This window comes from Crocodylus porosus, unplaced genomic scaffold, assembly GCF_001723895.1.
Source record: "Crocodylus porosus isolate Cpor-Errol unplaced genomic scaffold, CroPor_comp1, whole genome shotgun sequence".
In the NCBI taxonomy this organism is placed as follows: Eukaryota; Metazoa; Chordata; order Crocodylia; family Crocodylidae; genus Crocodylus; species Crocodylus porosus.
In genome coordinates this window covers 7,616,347-7,630,887 of record NW_017728943.1, presented here as the reverse complement: position 1 = coordinate 7,630,887, position 14,541 = coordinate 7,616,347, and the positions used below count along the sequence as shown (strand labels likewise).

Sequence of the window (14,541 nt, the reverse complement as noted above, 5' to 3'; positions counted from 1 at the left end):
CCGGTGCTCTTTCCTGCCAAGGCAGGGGGTCGGACTAGATGATCTACCTAGGTCCCTTCCGACTCTAGCTACTATGAAACTATGAAACTATAAGATACAAGGGGCCATACTGAATTCAGGCCTCAGCATTTTGAAGCCTGCTGCTGTTGCTAGTGCTGGAGGCCAGGTACAAACATTACATTCATTGCACAGTTGGCATCCAGAAAGTTCTACAGCCATAACCAGACAGTCAGGGCACATAAAGCGCTGTAGAAATGGTGGATCCCACCTTAAGATAACCCTGGGTGAATGTGGTATCAGACTTCAGTGCTGTAGGTTAGAGCGCTGTAATGAACATCTGTGCCACATCCCATTGTGACTCATGGTAGGTCTCATTCCTTCACCATCCCATGGAGCACTGAAGAACTCCATTCACCCTGGCTCCCAGGGTGGCGCTCTAGCCTCAGCCAAGCTTGTGTGATCTACCTGAGCACTGGGTCAGCCCTGCCCCTGGGCTGTCACTGACAGGAGTCAGCAAAACCTCTCCCCAGGCCCTCTCACACAACCTCCTTCCAGGTAGCATAGATCCAGCCACACAAAGAAAACCGCTTATTCCTGAATTTCTCTTATTGCATATTGCCATGGGTGCAGGAAAGCAAGTGCTGAATGTAGATCTCCTGCTATTTTGCCTCTGCTTACAGAGAACCTGCCTTACGAATCAATTCATCTGCACTGATTTCTGGCAAAGGGCAAGTGCCCTAATGGCAGTAAAAAATGTACTTGAACATACCCCAAATATGCATCAGCCCACATATGCATACGAATATGTAGCATCACTACTTTCCAACTTGTCTGGGAAAACTGAATGCACAGTAACATGTAAATTGTCAGAAGCACTTACACTGCTTATGCTCAATACAGGATGCAGGACCAGAAACCCATGAATGCAATTCACAGACACGAAGCTCCAGGAACCTTAGATGCATTCAATAACCCATAAAGAGACAGACAGTGCTTTCCTGTTTTCATGTCTAAAGACAATTTCTAATAATTCTGGTTACTTGAGTAATGGTTTGGAATAATGTGCACTTGATAGAAAGCTGGTTCAGACAGTTTGTTACAGAGTTTGAGAGGCACAACCTCTGTGATGTTCCTCTTAGGAAACACCTGGCATTCTTCAATGGGAGGAAAGGAAACTCTTTTCCTGTCTTCCTAATATATTGCCTGCAAAAGAAGCAGTGATTTGATCCTTCCCTTCTGAACCCAGTAGATCCTCTAAAATCCATACAGAATTTTGGAAACAGGGTCACTTTCCTGAAGCCCTAGCGAGCGGAGACAGTCAGGTTGTCCCAATTTTTACCTCATGCCCCAGAAAGGATGACTTAGGATCACCAGGTACATGGTAGTGGGTCAATATTCCAACAGTTCTTTTTTAATTCCCTGATTAGCTGGTGCCCTAACATTACCATCCAATCAAAGTTATTGTGTGTTTGCAAGACAGTGGAGTCATGGGCCAGGACAATATACTTTTTACCAATAAATTGTTTGAAGGTTTTAAAAGGCATTGAATATTTGCAGTCAGGGCAATTACACTCCCATTATGTATTTTCTGAAGTGATATAATGGACAGTACAGTAAACTTTGGGGACAGAAAGGTCGTTACTTTTTTATTTAAGTTTATCACACAGTCATTCAGTAAGATGCAAATTTTTAAAATATAGCAACACTTAAATCTGAAATTGGGGTAATTTTCTCTTGATTTCAAGTGGAGTAGAATTGGATCTTTGTACAGTACTGTTTATTCTGTAAGGTACATCTCTAGCCTGCCCTTGCTTAGTCTCCTTGCAGTGAATTAAAGAAATTGCCTGAGCTGGGGAAAATCACTTCCGCATCTGGGTAATCATTAAGAGAAGTTACAAGTATAGGTTTCCCTCACTTTATATGGGTTCTATATGTGCGGATTCGCTCTTATGCGATACCCAAAAAACATTGTATGCAAGGTAAATTTACTCTTATGCGATTGGCATAGGTGTGCTTCCCATGTCCTCAAGCAGGTAAGTCTGTGGGGGGAGGGGAAAGGGCTGTGGGACCAGGGCCCACTCACCCCAGCCCCTGCTGCAGAGGCCCTGGGAGTGGCCAGTGCCAGCTGCCTGCAGCTGCTGGGCTGCGCTGTGCCCAAGGGTTCTGCCTGTCCCCACTCACCCCAGCCCCTGGGCTGCACTGTGCCATGGTGCAGGCAGCTGGCGTCGGCTGCTCCCAGGGCCACTGTAGCAGAGGGTGGGGTGAGCGGGGATAAGTGGAGTCCCCAGGGGGCACGAGGCACAGCGCTTCTCCCCGCTTACCCCAGCCCGTGCTGCAGCAGCCCTGGGAACAGTCAACGCCAGCTGCCTGCACCGTGGCATGGTGCAGCCCAGAGGCTGGGGTGAGTGAGTGGGGGGGCTGGGGCACAGTGCAGCCCAGCAGCTGCAGGCAGCTGGCGTCGACTGTTTCTGGGGCCACTGCAGCAGGGGTTGGGGTGAGCTGCACTTTGTGCCCCCACTTGTCCCCACTCACCCCAGCCCCTGCTGCAGCGGCCCCAGGAATGGCTGACGCCAGCTGTGGAGGGAACTGTCAGTGGGTGGGGGGCAGAGGGGCGCAGCTGTTGCTGCTACGTGCACCCCAGGAGGGCTGCAGGCTGGGGGGCTGCACCAGGCTTTCCCCAGGGGGCGCATGCCCCCGGATCTGCACGTGGGATGACAGCAGTATTCCGCCTACCCCGAGCACCAGGAAGAGCCCGGTGCCACTGCTGGCCCCAGCCCGCAGCAGCAGCCTTGTCTCCTCCCGTGTGCATATGCCTCCCTGGGAAGAGCCCAGCATAGCCCCCCAGCCTGCAGCCCTCCCGGGGTGCACGTAGCAGCAAGAGCTGCACCTGCCCCGCACCAACTGACAGTTTTCCCCGCTTTGCTCCCTGCTACAGCCCTTGGGCTGCGCTACATCCCTCTCGCTGCCCCTTCCCTAACCGCAGCCTCGCTCCCTCCCTACCTCACTGCCTATCTTATTTGTTATCTTATAAACTGGGTTCCCTTTATGTGAAATCAATTTATGTGCAGTTTTCTGGGAACGCATGTACTGCATAAAGCGAGGGAAACCTGTTTGCAAAAATTCTATAGTTTGGGAGAAGGGGCAGAGAAAAGACAGTACATTCTGGGTGAATGAAGCCAACTAAGACTTATCAGGTGAAGCTGCTGAGCTCCATACACCTGTAAAGAAAATAAGAATAAGAGCCAGTTATGTATGTGGGTGCAAATTAGGAAGCAAAATCCTCCCTGAAATATTTTAATAGTACTCCACTTTCTTCATATGATGTTGGGGTAAACAAAATAAGCGAAAATAAACTGTGTTTCTTGTTTTTGGTATCTACAATCCATACTCTCTACTCTCTCCATCCTGTATGGCCCAAAGTGATTTCAGAAGCACCTGATGCAGTAAGCAGCTGCTTACACTCAGACATGTTTTGTAATGTTCTGATGCAAACAGTGTCTTGTTCAAATCAAGTTCGTGTTTGCCTGAGACTTAGGTTAGTTCTCAACTCTGAACCCAAAACTCTTTGGACTTGTCTAGTTCATTCAAAAATCACTTTCACTTACAAAAGGGATAAAGCCTTAAATATGAAATTTCAATTTAGGCGTGTGGAGGAGTGTTTGCATTAGTCTTGGATCTGAACCTGGCATATGGTCTTGGTTCCAACACTAGAATAATTCTGCTTATGTCTCTTCTTGAAGGGTTACAGCTCTGGATGATGGAAAGGAATGAAAGGTGATGATCTCTCCTTATCTGTCTCATATCTCCTTTGTAATCTTCCTTTGAAAATCTCATGCCTCTCTATACCACATTTGCCACCATGAGTCATCCCGACTTTCTATCTTGCTCTTTATAAACTACATATCTAGATGTATTTATTTATTTTTAAAATATTGAAATACATTTGTAATAATGCAAAACAACCACTTGACAGTGTATTACTGTGTGCCTTCTTACTTGTGATATCTATATTTATATCGAAATCTCCTCAAATAGGGACTATGTACAGTGCCAGTAAAGGATGGGGAAAGAAAAGGTGATAGTGGAAAAATGAAATCTAATAAAATGTGGCAAGTACTATTTGGGGTTGAGATTCATAACCTGCCAATAATAGGATCCACTACACTAAAATCGTCCATATTATAAAGGTATAAAGTAAGGGTGGCTGAACTGGGCTGTAAATATTTGCCATCCTTTTTTTTTAAATTTCTTTCAGAGGGAAGTCTGACATGTCCTTCATCCTCATTCAGTGCAGACTGACTCCCACACTTCTTGCCTGCTGATCAGATAGCTGGTAGGTGATCAACTAGGTAGTTCTGTGGGGAGGGTGTGGGGAGGCACTGATGTTGGGAGGCATTGAACCTACAAGCCAAGGCAAGCACACATACACTCCCCCTGGAACTTAAGGGACTGTGTGGGGCATGGACCCTTGGATTTTACAGTTAAGATGGGGCATGTGGCATTGCCAGAATCAAAGGGCATCAGCTGAAAGCCCCTGGACATTTTGAGATTCTGGAGATGGCCCGAGCAGTGGAGGCCAGGTGACATGGGAGCAGAGGCCCCAACCTTCTGAAGTAAGAGTGAGAGCTATGTACCAGGAACTGCACCTTCACATGTCCACCACTACTTCCATCCATCCATCCATCCACCCTTCCAGTCTTCAACCCACTCTCTCACAGCCAAACCATTACTCATCCATGGATACAGAGATCCCATAGGCACCGCCACAGACCATGGGTGAATCCAGTACATCCACCACCACCAGCCAAGCCTGGGAACACAAGTGGCAGTTTGGGGAAATAAAGGATCTTATCACTATCTGGGCTGAGGAATATATCCAGCACCAGATAGGACATTCATAGGTGGAAGAAGAACAAAAATCTGGGGAGGGAGGGCTGAGCATGTACACGCATACGCGTGTGCACACAGCCCCACATGGGAAAGTCTATTGGGAGAGGGGAAAGGGCCGTGGGAGAGAAGCGGCATTGCTTAGTGCCACACCGTGCTGGCTGCCTCCCAACCCCAGCTGCACCGGTCCCCGACCCTGGCTAAATTGGCCCCAGCCCTGGCTCTGGTGGGCCCATTCACAGTGAATGGGGCCCTGGCTGGGTAAGGTCATGGGACAATCCCCACAGTTCAGCAGGGAGTGGGGCAGGGGCAAGGGTGAATGATTCACCCTGCCTCTACCCACTCTCTCCTGCACTGTGTAGGGATCTCGATCTGCCTTCACTCCCCACCAAGCCCAGGGTGACAAAGTAAGATGAAAAAAATTTACCTGCCTGCATGCAGCTAGCCTGGGTGTAAGTGTGCAGGGTATCTGAGTGTGCCCTCCCCTTCCCCCCGCTGCAGCAGCCCATGGCCAGGCTACCCTAAGGCTATGCATGCTGCTGCCTTCTGTATGGTGGGCGGGGGGGAGCCCCATTAACCTCATGCTTCTGCCACCTATGCATCAAATTGGAGATGTCTTTAAGTATATCTCCCAGGACATGCGGGTGAGGGGTCACAATAGAGACTGGAAGCAGAGCCTCACCAGGGCCACATAGATGAGGAGGCAATGCTACTGCATGCTTGATGCTAGACAGTGGTCTGTGGGCTGATGGCAGAGCATGTCATTCTACAAGGACCCATCCCATTTCCTCATCAAGAACAGGGCAGATGCCTATCCTCCCCCCCACCCCGCTCCCGTGCCCATGGGACCAGGGTGTTTCAGGGGACACCACAGGAGGAGAAGGAGACAGAGTGAAGCTCCACAACACCATTCTTCAAACAGGGGCCATGGCTGTTCTGAACCAAGTCCTGTCATATGCCACTTCACCCCTCCCAGAGGTGCAGGGTGAGTACTCCCCCCCCCCCAGTACCAAAGCAGTGACTGTTGTGCTGGCACAACCCACAGGACCCAGGGCCAGTTCTCTTGGCATTTCTTCTGATGAGTCAGGCCATGTGTGAGGATGCTATGTAATCTGTGATGGTAAGGTTCACCCCAGCTCCATGTGACCATGACAAGGACTCTGGTCCCAGGGGAAATGCAGAGCCCTGGGGAGGGGGGAAGGGGGAGGAAGGAAGGGACAGTGTGGGGAGCCAGGCCACCACAAGCCACTCCCTGTGATCATAGTCCTCTCTTAGGCCATTATGACTGAGAAGACCACAAAAGGGTTGGGGACGGTGGGGAGGTGTGCCAGGAATGCTGGGGCATAGGGAAAAGGTGAATCATCTGTTTTCTGCCCACCCCTGCCCTCGTCAATTGAAGTGTGAAGTGCAGTCAGGGTGCAAGTTTCCCCTCCCCAGCCAACTATAGGCACTTAAGAGAGCATATGCCATTCATTGGGATCATAAATCTGCATAATTTACATGTCCTTGCCATTTCTGTTAGGACTGTGCTGTACTCCATGAGAGATTTGGGGCTAAGCACAGATGCCTCAAGCACTTGAGTATAAACAGCTCTCCCTCCTATCCAAGCACTCCTGGAAAGGCATCAATAGAGTTTATTGAGCTCAGCTGGCAAAAGGGTGATAAACAGAAGTATTTGCAGAGAGCACCCCTAGGTCAGGGACTGAAGGTACCTCACAGCTATGTCTGACAACTGCTGCAGTCACAGTGCAGCAGGAATGAGAAAAAAAAATGTTCCCTTTCCAAAAAGCCCCCAGACCTCCCTCCTTCCTTCCCTCCCACTCCTGGGAAGGAACACATGTAATGGAAAGATTCCCACATGCGAACCATTATCTCAGCTGCTTGGCTCTCACTACCAGAGTGACTCAGGTTCTGCACCTGGACAGGCTAGCAAGTGGTCCAACAGCACTTTCACCACCCCTCCTGATCTGATTTGTGCTGATTCTCTCTCTCATAGCACATGCACTACTGTAGCAGCCAGTCATGGCAACTTCTAACCCCCCTCTTGCATTCATGGCCCCATCCTGACCCCGGATCTGGACCCGCAACCCCTCCCCCACAACTCCTGTAAGTTAAGTAACCCCTACCCCTTGTCTGCGAGCTCCATGTCTGCACATGGAAAGCCAGGTCATGGCAGCCAGTATGGTGAGTCCAGGATGGGCAGCCAAACACCTGCTGAGTGAATGGAAGATGTGAGTACAAGGCACCAGCAAGATGAGGAAGAGACATTTGAGGCTCTGAGCTCAGGCCATGCACCATGGAGTCCTGTCACCAGGGACTGCAAGACCAGCAGGGGGAATGAATCGGGAAATGTACAGGGCAAATAGACAGGCTGGAGGGTGCTTGCATGCTGGCTGCTGAGTCAAATGACCAAGGGCTTCAGGTGGCCACCTGCTGTTTGGAGGAGATACCTGCACAGAGGAGCTGGGAGTCATAGCACCAGGATAGGGAGTTAATACACATGGCCCTGGACCGCTGCTGGTCCTCTCATAGGCAAAGGTTCCCTAAGCAGGTCCAGGCCAGTCCCAAAGGGGTGCAGGAGTGCTCATAATGGGTGGGAGAGTGCAGCCCACCAGCCTGCCAGGCCAAGTGGTCACTCGGGGAGCTTCTGGTACCAGGGCCCAGTGGCCCCAACTCATTCACCAGCTGGGAAGGGGAGTGGAAGAGCTCCCAACCAGCATGTCCCCACTCATGGCCCAAGTCCTGCTGCGGGGAGCAACACAGCCTTGGCAAGAATAGGCAGCCCTCCAGCTTGAGCTGACTGCTTGACATGAGCCCTAGGTGTTGGTGAGGGCTGTGGGTCTATGGTCCTTGAAGATGGAGCTATGGCCTTGGGGGCCAAGAGCTGCAGTAATCCCTCCCAGCCCGCAGCTCTCTCAGACAGACGTCTGGCATTTATAGACCTGCTCTGGGAAGTTGGGGCAGGGGGTGCTTTAATGAGCAGCTCTGAGAGCCACTCTAATTAAAGGTCCTGGAGCATCACGTGTATCAGCATCCCTGCACTGAAAAATGGCAGCAGGGGTCCTTTAAAGCTTGCTTGACAAGCAATTAATTGAGTCCGCTGTGATGCGTTGGAATTACAGTGCATCAGAGCAGTCTCTCTGCACATGTATAAGTGCCCATTGGGTCCAGGAACATGCAGCTATCCAGCTCCTACAAAGAAATCCCTGGAAAGCAGGGGTCAAGCCAAAAGTCCCCTACCACAAGATTGCATGTTTGCTGAACTGCCCTGGTTGCCCCTGACCCCAAGCCCTCTCCCTGGTTCTGTCACATCATTCTGAACTGAAGTGCATGCTCCTTCAGGTGGTCCATTACTGGGCTGCATGAGCCAGAGCAGGAGTCGGTAGGTCAGGCCCCCAGTGAGGATTGGGGGAGAGATGACATTGCCAATGACAAAACTGGAGACCCTAAAGCATAGCACCTACTCTCTATCACCCTGGGGAACAGGGACTTGCATAAGAGGTGGGCATCATCCTCATCAACTGTGTGAAAGTCAGTGGCCCAATCATGCCCTGATGCATGGGTTCTGTGTGTGTGTGTCTGTGTGTGTGAGTGTCCAAGATGACTGGGTTCTGTATGTGTGTGAGTGCACACACACAGACAGAGACACACACAGATACACCCCAGGCATACAGGATACATACACATACTTGGTGGGTGCAGGGTGCACTGGGTGGGCATGCACATTCGGCTGTGCTGAGGAGTCTTTGGCAGCCTGAGAAGCCTGCAGGACATGCTGGGAGGTGTGTGAGAGGCCCCCCTAACCTGCTGCACCACAGCTGTTCAGGCAGACTCAAAGCCACCTCTTCTCCCCTCAAAGGGTAATGTGTGTTTTGCTTCCTACCAACCTAAATGGGGACACTTGGAGTAAAACTTAAAAAAGTTAGAATGCTTCTGCCGCAGGCTTCTTGAACACCTGTACTTCGCCTGAGAGAAACTTCAAAGGAGTCCTAACACAAGAACACTATTTTGAATAGAGGACTCCCAAAGATATGTGGGGAGAGAAAGGCAGGAAAAGAGAAATGAGAAACTGGAAAGAGTTGCAACTCTGCCTAGGAACTGGCCTAGGCACTGTGGCCTGAGGAGTCTGCCTTTTGTATTGCTGAGAGGGTTAGTTAGCTGTGAACTAATACACATTGTTTTTGTTGAAGAAGAGCTGCCTGCTTTGCTCCATGTGATTTTAGGTGCACTACATACCCATAAAAAGGTAAAGTCCCCATCTGGGGCTAAGTCAGATGGTAGTCCTCTGAGGGTGGGCCACAGGTAACCAGGGCAGTCAGGGACCAAAAGGCTGGGTCCTGGAATTTAAGGAGCAACAAGTTCACCCATTTCTGAAGCTAGCCCAGGCGCAGCTTCTAGGAAGTACTCCAAAAGATTATATAAAGCAAGAGCTCCTCTGGGGAATTTAAGGCAGCCACTTGGAAAGATTTTTTAATCCTACTGTAGCAAGACCGAGTCCCAGGGGCAGCAGCCATGATGCTCCATTGGTCTCACGACTCCTGCCTGGCTCTGGCTCTCCAGGTAACCTCTGTTTTTCCTCTCTTGCCTGTAAAGCCTTGATGTTATTATGTTATTTGTGAGAAAGAAAGGCTGCCCCCCCGGGTTGCAGAGCAAGACTTCATCTACTGCTCATATGCCCTTAGACATTAGGTGGGCCTTCCTAGCCCATCCATACCCTTGCATACTAATTGCCTTAGGGGCTAATTCTGTGGCCTCCAACCTACCCTACAGCCACACCCAGGCCTTGCAGGGGTTAACAGTTAAGCATTCTAGGGGCATCTTGGCCCTATACACGTTCAAAATCTTGCACCCTTGTTAGGACTTCTGCCTTCTGACTTCTGCCTTTTCTCTTACTGGGCCTCTGTAGCTGAAGTCCACCATACTGGACATAATTTATGGGTTCTAGCCCTTGCCTAGTTCTTCTGGCTTTGGGCCCTGGCCTTAATCTTGCCCTTCCAGGGCTGTGGGCCTCAGGCCTTGGTCTCCCTTCAAGGTAGTCTTACCCCTGTAGGGCTCTGGTCTCACACTCCAGGACTGTGGACCCCTGGCCCTAACTACACCCATCTTGGGCTCTGGTTTTGCCTCTCAAGGGCTATGTGCCTCTGGCTCTGCCCTTCTAGGGCTATAGTTTTGCCCCTCAGGGCAGTAGGCTCAGCCCTGTGGACTGAGGGCTCTTAGCCCCATCTCCACCCCTCTCAGATGCTGGGCCCTTGGCCCCACCTACCTTTCACTTGCTGTGACTTTCTCAAGCTTAGGCTTCACCCCTTCTTAGGTGCCACCTGTTAGCACCCTGAATCTGGCCCCCTGACTGGGCTCGTAGCAGTAACATGCCACCTCAGGCACCACTGGATCTCCAACCTCTTCTGATTGGCAGTTTGGGTTAGGATTGTCTCAGCTATAATGAAAACATAAGCACACTGGCTACAACACAAAATCCAAACTTACATGCCACGTAACAAACTCCCCCCTGCAAACCTTTAGCTCCTTATTTACAGTCCTCATTGCAGATGGATTTCAGTAACTCTCTCAGCCATAGTCCTTCCAGTGCAGAGTTCCTTCCCTGGTAGCCTGCAGGACCAGACAGCCCCTTAACCCAGCCCTGAGCTTATATACTACCTAAGTCTTGCTCCTTCCAGTCACGTGGGCCCCAGGTGCTTCTTAATAGGTTAAGTGGTTGGCCTCCAGAGCATCTTACAGCTGCTGAGCTAGGAGATACAGCCATTCCCCAAGTGAGCTAGACAAGGCTCTGCTCCCTCATACTACTGCAGAGCAGCTAGCTCTGCAATAGTCCCTCCCAGCCTATAAGACCATGATAGACTGTTCTTCTATAACTCATAAAAAGCAGCCTCCCAACCAGGAGAATCTCCTGGATGCTGCTTCTCCCTTAAAGTAAGATGGAGCCCCTGGTTCCCTATTATACCTACTCTGTGCTGCACAACGAGACATATCTTTCTGAGTATGTTCATAGGCATATACGGTCTGTTAGAAGGCAGGGTAGAGATGCACTTTATATATAGACAGGATCACAGATGAATAAACTATGTTACTAGGTCAAGGCGAAGCCTGAAGCAAACACAGACACTATTATTTAAGTTATATTGGTTTATTCATTCTCTTGCATGGTTTGGATGCTGTTGACCACAGCCCGTTAACAAGAGCCCCGGGCTCAGCCACCTTACACTGACCCTGGACCACTTAGTTTTCTTCCTGCATGGACCTGTCTGCCTAGCACATTGTGGCAGTGAGAGAATAAATGCCATTAAAAATGACTTACAGGAAGCGTGCAGGAAGCCGTGGTTTAGAGGTGAGTTGATTCAGTCAACACTGATGCTGAGAGAGAAATTCTGCTGCCAGTGCCAGCATGCTTTATGAACATCTGCCAACTCCGATCAGCAGGGTGGAACACCAGTGGCCAGATAAAAGCCACTCGGGAGCCTACAACAGGGGGACTGGAAGTGAGAACCCTGAGCCATGGAGAGCAGTGTCTTGGCACAGAGTGCCCTGAGAGAGGCAACTGGTGGGAGCCAAAACTGCATCCCATGGTTAGAGGCTTGGAAGAGCCTACAGACTTACCTGAAAAAGCTGTGTGGATGTCTCAAAGCAGCAGCTGGGTGCCAGATGATGAGGATCCTGTAGAGACAGAATGAGAGATGCATCAGAAGCGTGAGTAAAAGGGGGACATGCGTCATTGCCATATAGCTCATCCCTTTTCAGTGTGTACTTGGAGAATAAGGAAAATTTATTGTAAAGGACTTATAACGTGAATGAAGAGAGGGAGATGGACAAACAGGGCTGAGTAACTCTAAGAGTTCAACAACCTCTCGTGGGCCCTGCAATGAAGGGACCATAAAAAGACTGAGACCTTTCTTATCTTATTGGGATTCTAACATTGGGTTGGCACTAGGTGGGGTGTAGGGGAAGCGGAGCCCCAGAAGACAGTGCTTGATCTGAGTGTTGGTGTCAAGAGATGGAAGATCTTTCTCCTATTCTCAATAAATTTCAATATCAAATTGTGGTGGGTGAGAGCATTCGGCACTATGAAAGTCAATTCGAGTCAAACTGTCTGCCCATAAAGGTACAGACAAAGGGAGCTGTGCCAAAAGAGGTAAACGTCCGGCCAAGGAACAGCATAGACGGTTACAACTTGGTACACTGGCTGGGAAACAGTCTGTTGACCCAACCCTGGAGGAAGATATAGATATGGACATGGGCACGATGTCCCAAGTAGGCATTCCCATCATTTTAGGGATTTGGAATTTCTCTGATGCTCCTAATATGGCTGCTTGTTGAGCCTCCTATCTTCTCACTGAGCGCTTGTTGTTGACTAAGCACTGCCATACTTGCTTCAGCCTCCTGGCTCCTTACTCATACTAATTCCTCCAGCTGTACCTGTTGAGCGTGCATTATCTGCACTACCACTTGCTGGGCTTGCTGCCAATCTTTCGGAGCAACCATACCCACATGGGTTGCAGGACTCTCCATTACTATCTCCTTAGAGTAAGGATGAGTCCTCGTAATTTTCCAGCTTGTTTCAGTTTCCTGGCCAGTGTACCATTTTGAATGTTAAGCTATGCCTGCAAAAATAAATCACAATCTCTTGTTTTAATATGATCGGGTTAATTTCCTTTATTTCTCACATGCCACAACTTTGATGGAATAAGGTAAGGAAATAAACATGGTCCTGAAAGATGAAGAAGATTTTGCGTCTGCGGTCCAGCAAAAATAACTCTTCAGCACACTTATTATATCTCTCTTAGATATACTTAGTTCCCTCTCTCTTTGGGAGCTCTCAGTTTCTTGGTTGGTTGCCCCATTCTCCTCCGCACAGGTCCCAAGCAAATGGCAATTCTATGCCACCTTGTATTTTCTACTGATATCAAAATGTGGGGTTCTCTTCTTTGTTAATCCTCCTACACTCGCATTCCCTTCTCTTTTTTTAGGCCTCTGGGATGTTACCAGACGTCCTCAGGTATCAGACTCACCAACTCAGAGTTCTTCCTCATTACCTTACTTCAGCTTCCCAGGTAAGTCTCTGTCCAGGATCCTTCTTCCGTTCCTTTCTGTCATCTGTTCTCTCTCTCTTGCAGTCTCTCCCTATTTCTTCTGGGTTTCTTTCTTCTCTTTTTCAGAGCTAATTCTGGGCTCCGTTCCCCTTTAAATAAATACTTCTGGCTGTCTCCTGCCTCTCTCATAGCTGTCACTCTCCTCCCTCCCTCTACACATGCTGTGGCGGGCCAGTAGGGGGCGCTCCTGCATTGAGCCGCCCACCTCCCTGCGCCCGCCCACCTTCCAGGCTCCGAGTGCCTCCCTGGGGGTGCCTCACATCCAGCCAACCCCTTTCTGGAGCACACTCACTAGCCTGGGGGGTAACGTAGCTGCCACCACCCCGAGAAGAGACTCTCTCTTGGCCCTGTGTCCTCAGGGAAATACAGGCCTAAAGTCCAATGTGTACTCAACCCAGTACAGGGACTTGGGGCACTTCCCCAAGTCCGGGGCAAAAATGAAAGTCTCCCTTAGTCCGCAGACCTAAGGGGTCTCTTAGGCATAATTTAGACCCACCCCTCAATAAGTCTCCCACACCAGTCACAAAGGAGAACTTTATTGACTACAGGGGTAGGGTGAAAATAGGGTACAAGATTGATCAATATCCTAGAAATCCTAAAGAGCAAACAGTCTGGCTGAGATAGCCTTTTGATCATGCATCTGAGTTACTGCCAGCTAGGTATCTAATCAGATCTCGAGTAGCTTACTCACAAGCATCTTCCAAAGGCAGGTGAAGTTTCCCTCTGGAAGCAGGCCATTTCTAGCTCATGAGTTTTGGGGGAGAGAGCCAGTTTCAGATGGTGAAGCTCCTCTGTGTCCCCCGCATGGCGGCTGGCCCCTCCTCCTGGGCAGTCTTAACTTATATAGCCCCTGTGACCTCATTCACCTGGTCCAGTGGAGGCCAGCTCCGGTTGGCTGCCGGCCAACCAATTTGAAATACATCACTAGTTGCCAGGAAGACTCCAGCCCACCAGGTAGATGCCCCTCACCCAGGTAGCCCATACCAGTCCCGTAGGCAGAGGGAGCAGGTTTCCCCCCTCCCTCAGGAATGTATCTATCTCAAGTTACCTAAAGAGATAGGGTAAAGTGCATCTCCTCTGCTGGGCCTATCCTAATCACATTGTCACAGGGCAGAGATTTTGAGGAGAAACAAAGGTGGCTTCCTGCCACACATGTTGCCTTTGTTTTTTGTTTTCATCTGGGTCCCTCTCTCCTCCATCCAGGTATCCCTGCCCCTCGCTCTCCTTGGACTTGTAGCTAAGGTAAGTTTTCTGTTTCCCTTCACTCCCTGTAGTTCTGTGATTGAGCAGACTTGGTGCCCTGTCACACCAGGTATGAGAGAGGAAGTGACTCACCGGGGTGAATCCTGTAGGAAATGCCAAAGAGTCACTCCTCCCATGCTCAACTCCAGATGATGCCTGTTATTGACATCCCATTTGACTGAGTGGCTCTTGATATTGTGGGCCCTCTTCCAAAAAGTAGTGTGGGACATCAATTCATTTTAGTTATGATTGACTATGCTACTCGGTATCCATAGGCCATCCATAGGTGGTGATGGTGGCATGTATGGCT

At 49.8% G+C, this 14,541-nt stretch overlaps 1 long non-coding RNA gene across 1 annotated transcript in view; it reads left to right on the top strand.

Annotated features, from left to right (window-relative positions):
• Positions 1–12,162, top strand: part of LOC109318984 — a 20,290-nt gene extending 8,128 nt beyond the window's left edge. Inside the window, exons 2-3 of the long non-coding RNA XR_002103366.1 lie at positions 8,747–8,752; positions 12,152–12,162. This is a non-coding gene — a long non-coding RNA (uncharacterized LOC109318984). The remainder of the gene's footprint in view (positions 1–8,746; positions 8,753–12,151) is intronic.
• Positions 12,163–14,541: the final 2,379 nt, after the last annotated feature.